The sequence below is a fragment of the Haliotis rubra genome, unplaced genomic scaffold, assembly GCF_003918875.1.
Source record: "Haliotis rubra isolate DU_JTF1 unplaced genomic scaffold, ASM391887v1 Scf487, whole genome shotgun sequence".
NCBI lineage: Eukaryota > Metazoa > Mollusca > Gastropoda > Lepetellida > Haliotidae > Haliotis > Haliotis rubra.
In genome coordinates this window covers 583,606-593,808 of record NW_025767176.1, presented here as the reverse complement: position 1 = coordinate 593,808, position 10,203 = coordinate 583,606, and the positions used below count along the sequence as shown (strand labels likewise).

The 10,203-nt window shown below is 39.0% G+C and overlaps 1 protein-coding gene across 2 annotated transcripts in view; it reads left to right on the top strand.

The window, feature by feature from the left end:
- The window catches only part of LOC124291238 (allatotropin-like), a 61,323-nt gene that overhangs the window by 29,009 nt on the left and 22,111 nt on the right, over window positions 1-10,203 (top strand). Inside the window, exon 1 of one of the 2 annotated variants that reach the window (XM_046728181.1) lies at window positions 2,197-2,352. The exons of the other annotated variant lie outside the window; for it this stretch is intronic. The gene's annotated coding sequence lies outside the window, so the exon portion shown is untranslated. Of the gene's footprint in view, window positions 1-2,196; window positions 2,353-10,203 lie in introns of those variants that run through there. 2 annotated transcript variants of the gene reach the window in all.

Genomic DNA, 10,203 nt, shown 5'->3' with positions numbered 1-10,203 from the left:
CGACGTTTTATGTTGGTGCTGCAAGCGCTTAGCTGTACAACGTATGTAGACATTCCAAATGGAAGATAAATTATGCACTCCAAAGGATAATATCGCAAGGTGATACATCATATATGATAAGCATACCTGTTGTCTTTATTCCATTAACACGCTACGAAAATAGTCATGTAACCAGCACGATTCCATCTCATGTTAAGTGGATTCGTTACACGTATGATATAAGTCATTAGGCCAATAAGCGGATTCAGCAAGTGGTGTCAAACGTCTCCAGGACTTCATCAATCAGGGGCATCGTTTTGAACTGGGAACAATTATTGAATAATGGTCGACTGTCATAAAATGAGGCAGGGTTCGGAGGCAACCTATACGTCATTAGTGTAACCATGTGCTTATATAAATCGCTAAAAATTCGGCAATTACGTGTCTACTTGCTGTAAGACATTGTAATCGATTGTAAGTAACTACCGCAGTTAAGCAACGAGTTGGAATAACCCTTTGAACAATATTCATTTAATCATTTTTGCCATCGCGAGGCAACTCACATGCAGCCAGGGTCGTTCATCTCCAGCTCTGCTTTATCCTAATATATGGCATATTCATTGTGGAATGCGAATTTATCCTCTTCTTTACAGCCTCCCAAGCAGTTGTGATTGTCGTTCTCCACTGTGACGTAATAAGTCACATGTTACGTTGAGTCGTGTAGTCTTTGGATAACGTTTGATGGTTATCTCATAAAAATGTGAAAGGTTTACGAAACCCTGAAACATAGATGACAAATGAGTGATCAGAGTTAATCTTAGATTATACTATGGATTACGATTCAGCGATAGGGATACATCTCTGAATATAACAATGATTGAAGGTTACTTTCAGCAAACCATAGGATGTATGTGAAAGAGGATATATGAACAAAGTTAAGGCAACAATCTTAATGGCCCGATGTACTATTGTCAATGGAGCATTTCTCTTCCACCGTTGACTATAAAACACATTGTGTGTTAACGAAACGTAGGAAAATACATAGATCAGCGTTTCTTCTTCAAGCATCAAACATCTCCGTTCCTTAACATTTTACTTTGTGATGGACGAGACACTATAGAACCAAAAAACGTCAAAATATGAGAATCAACGAGTTCGTGATTCAATCATTTCATTTTGCGGATGATCGAACATTGAAACGCTTCTAAGGCGATATCTGATTACAAAGGGTTTCTGTATGATCCTTTTCTAAAGGTTAATATGGTCTTGAACTATTCACTGAAGTATGACGCATGGATGGCATTTTTCTACAAGCTACATGTTATCTAAAAAATTCTTCAGTTGTATGCTCTTTTAACAGCATGGTAAGATTGTACTTGTATATTCACAAATATTTAATGGGGGCATGATGGGCGAGCTGTCTAAGGTGCCGCGCTAGTAAGCGAAAGGTGCCTGGATCGATCCCCACTTGTGACCGGGTGTAAAAATCTTGGAGCTAACATTACTTGCAGGCTCTTTCAGTGTTGTCACAACCCCTAGTGTGCAGTACACAACGATGTGCACTTAAAATAACCCACTTAAACGATGGTAGGTGACCAGATGGTGGACACACGAACACGTGCAGACACCTAGTTGCGGGTATAGTAACGTGTAGTTTCATTATACAAAATACTGCGATTGTGTTCCCCAGCTGCAAATGGGTACCTTGTGAGGATGAGACTGTGTGATAACTCGCTGAGCCCCAGGGAGTTGAAATGGGCTAAAGAATACCAGAAAAAAAAGTCATCCGTTGATCAAGGGAACACTCAAGCGCCTTGAGCATGTACTAGTTGCGTGGATATGTGCGCTATATAAACAGCCTATAATCATCATCATTAACACTTACTTACGAAACAGTTTAAGTTGTAAATAGTCTTTGCATCTAATGTAGCTTGATTTCACGCATACCAACTTTCCTAAACCAAAGAACTAAGGGAAGTGAAATTATGAACTGGCAACCGGGTGTAATAGGTCATATTTTCGCAATGTGTTTTTTATGTCTAATATCATATTCTACCACAGGGATGTTTACTCAAACACACCTTTTAACCGCAAAAAAAGTCTAGTGGCTTCCGGTTTGAAGTATGCCGCTCCATTTCAAACATTCCCTGCTGTTTCAGTAAATGTTCATACAAGGAGCGCTGGGGCTCACGGCTGCAATGACAATAGCGCGCTTATCTAGGTGAAAGGTTAAGACGGTGAGTTCTGCGTAGGGAATGATATACCCTCGTGTGAATATTCGCTGTGCAGAGTATCTGGGATTATTCATTGATCAACGTGTTTAGGCGTGGGACAAGACAATCGCCTGTAGGAGAGACACTGTGTTTTGTACAGGTAAGGTCGACGCAACCTGTTTTGTTCTTTTGTTCAGGTGAACACTTGACTTGCCTTTACGCGTGTTTGTGACGGGACAATACACGATCAACTTTTAAAGAGCACCTTGTGTTATCATTGTTTTAGTGTGTTTCATGAGTATAACGTCGGTGCAATGACTATGTTAAACTATATGTTAAACACATGCTTATGATATTGTCTGAATCATGCAACAGAGTCTGCCTTTAGTACAGGCATAGTATGGTTATCGAAAAGATTTGTTGCTTTTTTGTATTTGTACTTTTATCAAAATATATTATACATTTCACATTTTTATATAATCGAATTGATGATAACTAATTAAATGATGATAAAGTAATTTGGACGACATTTAACAGAAAATGCTGAACTTGTCATACCCAAACAGTGTTTGTCATTCAAGAATACAGGGTAGCCGTGACATTGTTAGTTGCTCTGTTTCACACAGGACCGTACGTTAATTTCATACCGCTGTTACTGCAGTACCTGGTGATCGATTAAGTCCATACTGTGACTAGACACACCATAACGTCATGTAGTTAATCATGTATGCTGAAAGACTGTTAAGCCAATACGTGTGGCCTCCCTCACGGTTTGGTAGTGTCGTGGTTACAGTGTTTGCTCGACACGCCAAACCTCTGGGTTCGATTCTACACATTGGTGATGAGTGAAGCTATTTATGTTTTACTATCTGGCTGGAGTATTGCTAAAATATTACTTAATCTGTACTCACTCAAACACACGTGTTTTGCACGCACTCTTTGAAAAGGAAGAATGCGTTGCTAATGGACACCAGAACTAAAGCGTTTAGTACATTGCCGTTAATCAAGAATTAACTCTTACAAAATAATGCCACCAGGTAACGTCCTTTGTATATATGAAGGCTTGCCTCACAGGGATTACCCGAAAGGGGATTTGTTTCGGTCCAACGATGTTTTTGGAATATAAATACATATTTAATGTGTGGAAATGGTAACCCAACTATTGAACTGTTGCATTTATCATGTGCGGCTGTCAGAAATTAGAGCTTTTTTCACAACCAATTTCTCTTGTTTTTATAACAAATAATGCGTCCTTGAATTCAGTATATTTTATAAAGTAATTGACACGTTTCTAATGCTGATGAATCTGTTTCTGACTGACTGACTGAGTTTGGTTTTACGCCGCTTTTAGCAATATTCCAGCAACATCACAGAGGGCGACGCCAGAAATGTGCATCTGTTTCTGTGTTGTATAGAGCTGATGTAGCAATGCTGATTAACCGTTGTAGCAATAACGTTACATGGTGTTGCAATGCACCAGTACGTCTTGCAATTGTGTAACACTTGAAGTTCTTCACGACGCAAGACGGATCATGAAATCATTTATCTCCAACAGATAGCTAGTTAATAGTGAAGCAATAGCGGGAAGTTTACAGAGAGCACGATGAAGATAGCTCCAAGTGTAACGGCATCTCCTGTCCTAACTTGCCTCACATGTAGAGTTAAAGGTCGCGATATCACCGCATGAGTCTTGCCGCTATCATTCGGTAATGTTTACACAACTAATGTCGGGGTCTGATAGCCTGACTGAATATTTTGCTTGTCTCACGGTGTAACGGGTAGTTTAAAACAATCGCACCCCGCAGATATTCGGTCAGCTTTCAACTGAGTTTAGTTGTATCAAGAGCGTGCTTAACATGAAATGGGCCGTGTGCTCATTGCAGTAAGTCGTTCGCTCGTCACGCCGAAAACCCCGGGTTCGATTCACTACATTGGTACAATGTGAAGCCCATTTCTGGTGTCCTCTACGGTGAGGCTGTTGGAATATAGCTAAAAGCAGCGTAAAACTCACTCACTCACTTACTATTGCAGTAAGTTACAACTCCTAACATTAATAGAAAAAACGCATTTCAAAACAATCTGTACAGTCAGTATTGATCATTTGTGGTAAAAATTGAGATCTTTCATGATTTTTTCTTTTTGTATAAACAAATCAAATCAATCTGAGCAAAAGGGTAATAAAAATCACTTAAGTGAGCGTTTCTTCGTGAAAGGATGACGCATAGAAGCTGATGGTATTTCAATATAGTCATTTAGTAGTAATCACGTAATATCAAACCCGTTCACCTAGAAATAACTATCATAATTACCTCACTATAAATCTTAAAAACAACTATTTTGGTATTCATTACATACAGTAATTTTGTTTTGAACATACTTTTGTGTTGTATAAAATGACAACGTTGCAAATGACCATATGACATTTGTGCAATGCAATTGTTTTGTCCTCTCAAGGGATAACCTATCTAAGGATTGCATCATCTTCAATCAGTTTAAGTTCTGATCCAAGAACCAACCATGATCTTATGTTCATGACATTTTATATTCATGTGTTCAAAAGATTGGTAAAGGAGTGACGTCATTCTCAATGTGGTCCAAAAGTAGACAATATGTACTCATGTTCACGTGGATAAGAAAGATGTGGGTAAATAAACAATGGATCCTCGATGAATTTGTGAATTTGGTTCCAGGCAATCGTATTCCTTTAGTCTTCCCATACGTTTACCACACAGCCTCCTGTAGTATCCAAGTCGTATATTTGTTCCATAAAAAGTGGGTCGGTGGAGTAGCCTAATGGTAAAAGCGTTCGCTCGTCACGCTGAACACCTGGGTTCAATCCCACATGAGTCCAATGCGTGAACCCCATTTCTGGTGTCCTCCACCGTGATAGTGCTGGAATGTTGCTAGAAGCGGCATAAAACCATACTCAATCTCTCACTCCATGAATAGAAGCCCAAACAAACCTGCCCGGACAGATTCTGGAATACGCGAATCATCAATGCCTTTGATGAAACTCGAGGGTTACAATTATGATTTTGTTGCTTGTCGTCACCATAACCCCAACCCCAAAAACCCCAACACCCCCAAACCCCCTCTCCGTTAAGGTGAACGCACCATTCGACTGACTTATTGTCAGACCAGTCTTACACCCACTCGTTTTGTCATCAGGCTCGAGAGCTATTGGCCTAAAATGTTAAAACGGCTTTCTACGAATGACGATATTTCTATGATGCAAAGTCTGAAAGTGGATTAGGCATTTAAGACATAACTTCATTTTATTAGTATTCAGCCCCACACCAGGAAAACATTAGTCAGCTCAAGATACCAATATCAAAGGCTCTGTTGGATCATGAACCTTAACCAAAATCAACAGGCTTCCAAATCGGATTGGGGTTTCATGTCCGACTGAACACATCACGCATTGGCCATCCATATACACAAGAATATGAATCCACAGTAACTGTCATTAATTTGATTAGGTCAGAAATTTACGTTCCACTTAAACAAAACTCGAACATGACTCCTGAGTTAGGATTGAGGATTTAATTGGATTCCGATGTTTGCTATTTTATATCGGAATTAACATAGATAGAAGTACACATTAGAATCGAGTACTATCGTGTGAAGTTGTAGCGGCTTCAGTTTTGTGCGTACTTCACTAAATGTTATGATATGTGGTCGACAGCTATCTTATGAGCTCGATAGGATAAAGTCTATCACAAACAACCCTGGATCTAAGTACTCAGTTTCATTACTGCTATAATAACTGGTCTTTAGAGATACGCAGTAACTGTTTCACTGTTTTACGAGGTGGTGTTTGCCATTAACCTCAAACCGTTATGTTTATGGCTTGTTGAAATTGTATCATTCACAACAAAAGTCTTGTATACGAGATCTCCTAAGTACGTATGTAGCGATTTCAAGGTAGTTGCATTGGAAAATGTTTCGTGTTACCGCGTTGAGCGATAAATGTATGATATTACGAAAAGGTCGTATTTACTAACGGTTGGTTTTAATAAGGAGTAAATGATGTCGATGTTAGACTTCTTAATGTTTCAACCCGTGCTACAATGTATGTTTATGTTCATTAGTACGTACTTTTTAAAAAAATATTTATCTAATAAACCCGGAAAAGGATTCCGCCTGTATATTTGTACGTATTTCCACAACAATACATTTGTAAAATCGTTCTTGATTTTTTTCTGATGTAAATTTGTTCTGTTTCACAAAGTGACATGCCGATGTTGAAATTGTGAAATCCAAATCGATTATTTGATCATGTGTATCTGTTCTTTGCATTTGAACCCTTTCGATGCCTTCCTCTGAGTCTTAACATCAAAGACCCGTGAAGATCCGGGTTAGAATTGATCTTCAGGAACCCATGCTTGTCGTAAGAGGTGACTAACGGGATCGGGTGGTCAGGCTCGCTGACATGGTTGACACATGTCATCGTAAATGCCTAATCCACTTTCAGACTTTGCATCATAGAAATATCGTCATTCGTAGAAAGCCGTTTTAACATTTTAGGCCAATAGCTCTCGAGCCTGATGACAAAACGATTGGGTGTAAGACTGGTCTGACAATAATTCAGTCGAGCGTTCGTATCCGTGGCTCGATGCTCATGCTGTTGATCACTGGATTGTCTGATCCAGACTGGATTATTTCAAGTCCGCCGTCGTATAGCTGGAATATTGCTGAGTGCGGCGTAACACTAACCTCGCTCACTCCTGACATCATATAATGCAGCAGTTCTTGTGACCATCAACACACATCATCCCGGTATCGTTGGCAAAGAACAAGCGTATTGATGTGAGGTCATTGGCGTATTATACCAGTACCTTAAAGTATGTGGGCGTTCGGATGTTGAAGCAGAAAATAGTGTCAGATATTCATACAAAACATACTCGAGGTGTCGTTATCCATATCCCCATATGCCGTAATATCGGAAAGTCAGTGTGTATAACAATATATACGACAAAACTCTTCAACAGTCAAAATATATTTGTCTATCGTGCGATGTCGAGAATAGCAGAAACATTACTAACTACACGATATCTTGGAATCGCGATTGAGAACGATACAGTGCACAATTGCCAAGGTTCCAATGCGCATACACACGCATGCATGTCGTCATATGAGCGAAATATTCTCAAGCACGACGTTAAACCCAATTTCACCTCACCTCACCTTCAATGCGCATATCGAAGCAAACAATAGCAGTAGGTGCCTGTTGAGATTCTTCTGTAATTATTCCTTACAAGTGACATGATTGACGATGTTGATATCCTGAAGCATAACCTTATTGAATGGTCATCGTATCTCAAATCTTTATATCTCAATAATGAATGAATGAGTTATTATTTAACGTCACATCGGCAATATTTCAGCCAAATCGTGACGAGAACATATGTGACATTGAAATGGAATAGATGTATATTATAAAACCTGTCGACGAAGGACAGTAAAACAACTGGAATATCACAATTACAACTAAAACTAGTGTGGAAAATTAAAACTAATAGCACTATTTGGACAATACAATATAAAAACTGGCTATAGATCGCCAACAACTGAAGGTAGATCACCAAATTAGGGACCATGGGGACTTACAGTACTTTTGCTACCTGCATGGACCTTAGTTGGATTTATATCATCCCTTCAACCGCTGGCGACTGAAAGCAACTTTAGCCAAAATTAAAATGACAAGAATACTACATTTAAAACAGCTGGTAAATTTAAATTTCCTTTGAATGTTTCGGGACTTACGTACCCTCTCAGGAGGACTTCGAAAGACAATTGTAAACTACAGCCGGATAGAAAAAGCAGCAGGGGTTTAAAATGGCAATGTTTGGAGTTTTTGTATTTTCCAAGTGTCGTACGTAGAGACTGGAATCCTGTTCAAAAGCTACGTTAAATCCAATTCACTCACTTACCGACAGGTAAGGGTGATTGTAAAGGTATAATTTTTCATCAGCTCACTAAGAAGGCTTAGTGTAGAAAGCACCACTACTTGCGGTCATTAACAATGGTAATCAAACTGCCCGTTCTGTCAGTGTAAAGGTTACTGTCGCTCATATAACAAATTAAAGGGTGATAGAAGAGACCAAGTTCTTGTCTATTTAAATTGTGCTAATTTGATGTATCCCTGTGGGGGTTCAAGTGAATAAACCTTAATAAATAAAATATGAGCCTATTTCATGAAATGTGTTCGTTGCAATTATTACTTTAATATTCGAATTTGTTCTCCTTTCGAAAAATGATTATACCCTTAACTGTGGGTTCTGTAATTTGAATGATGAGCCCGAGAGGTTTTTGTCCACAATTTAATGCCCAGATAGAATTAACTAGTAATCAATACTCCGTGGTCCGACTTTTCGCAACATGTACAAAGGCTGTTCTTTTTAGATACTTTGGTGAAGATTTTCAAGCACGGAAAATAATGAAGTACGGTTGTTCTATAAAGCAGCATTCTCGCTATTCTTTCATTTGTCAGTGTGGACGTCCAGAGTCTCAGAAAAACAAACGCCATCCAAATTAGATCAGCTAGAATCCAAGTTTACAATTTGATTTATGCAGGAATCTAATTTACTTTGCAGGAATAGTTTCAGTGCAATGCATCGGCTCACCGGGAGCATTTGTTTTCCGTCCAGAATGAACAAAGTGATGTGGTGTCAAAAAGAATTTCTTTGCTCACATTAGGCCAATAGGGGAACACTGTTCGGGTTGAAATTACTCTGATCTGCAACATTCTGTCACAGCGGTGTTAGTGGGTCTGAGACAATATTGATTATGGACAGCTAATCTGGCAAACAAGATTCCTCACTGTCAAATTATTATGCTTAGTGTGGGAAAGTTTGTCTTCATGTTCTTGTCTTAAAGGAATGGCATATAGATGTAGACGTACATTTGCCCACAGCTGGCTTTGGTATGAATTTAGAAAGTGACGAATGAATAGTTTTGCATTATAATTGCCTTTTAAACCAATTGTGCATTTTAACAGTGAGGTCTGTCAATCTCTTGTAGTTTGGTGTTCAGACACCAAGACTCCAGTGTTCATCAGAGATGAATGTTGTCCAAGAGATGGACTGCATAAAATAGAGTAAATTCCTGCAATCAAGCAGCTGACAACGTTGATCGTTGCAACGTTTCTTGGTGTGTTCTTGGGCATTATTGTTTATGCTGGACATTTAATAATGTATTGTTAAATTATTAGACTTGTTAAATTATTAGAATTTTACCCCTTCTTCTGTATTGGTGTCATTTCTCCTTTCTCCACTATACTTTACCATACATTCCTCTTCAGCATGACATTAATATAGTCGTTCATGTTCATTAAGAGACCGTGGAGATGTCTAAGACCACAACTGCATGGTATTACAATGTCGTTTCGCGAACACGTAATGTCGTCACTATTTGGTAACGATTCAAGACGATAGGTTGGTTGGTTGTTTAACGCCGCACTCAGCAATATTCCAGCTATATGACGGCGATCTGTAAATAATCGAGTCTGGACCAGATAATCCAGTGATCAACAGCATGAGCATCAATCTACGTAACTGGGATACGATAACATGTGTCAACCAAGTCAGCGAGGATGATCACCCGATCCCGTTAGTCGCCTCTTACGACAAGCATGGGTTACTGACGACCAATTCTAGCCCGGATCTTCACGGGTCCAAAACGATAACGTTGTAATCATAAAGTGGATTCTGCTTATATTCGAGTTTTCGTGGGAAATGGTATTGCTGCTTTTATTGAGTTGATATTGTCAGATTGCAGCTCACAACGTCATGATGTAGATGTTCAATACTGACTCAGCCGCGCTGTTTAAACCGTTATCCATAAAAGATTCCTTGTTTATGGTCTACCATGAAACTTATCCAACCCATGTTTCGCTTTGCTCATTTGAACTCCTTTGATCTCAATTAGAATCAACAATTTGATTCTAAAAGAGATTCATCAGCATTCCATTCAGCAACAGAATCGTTTCTATTTCCCATTCAAACTTTAT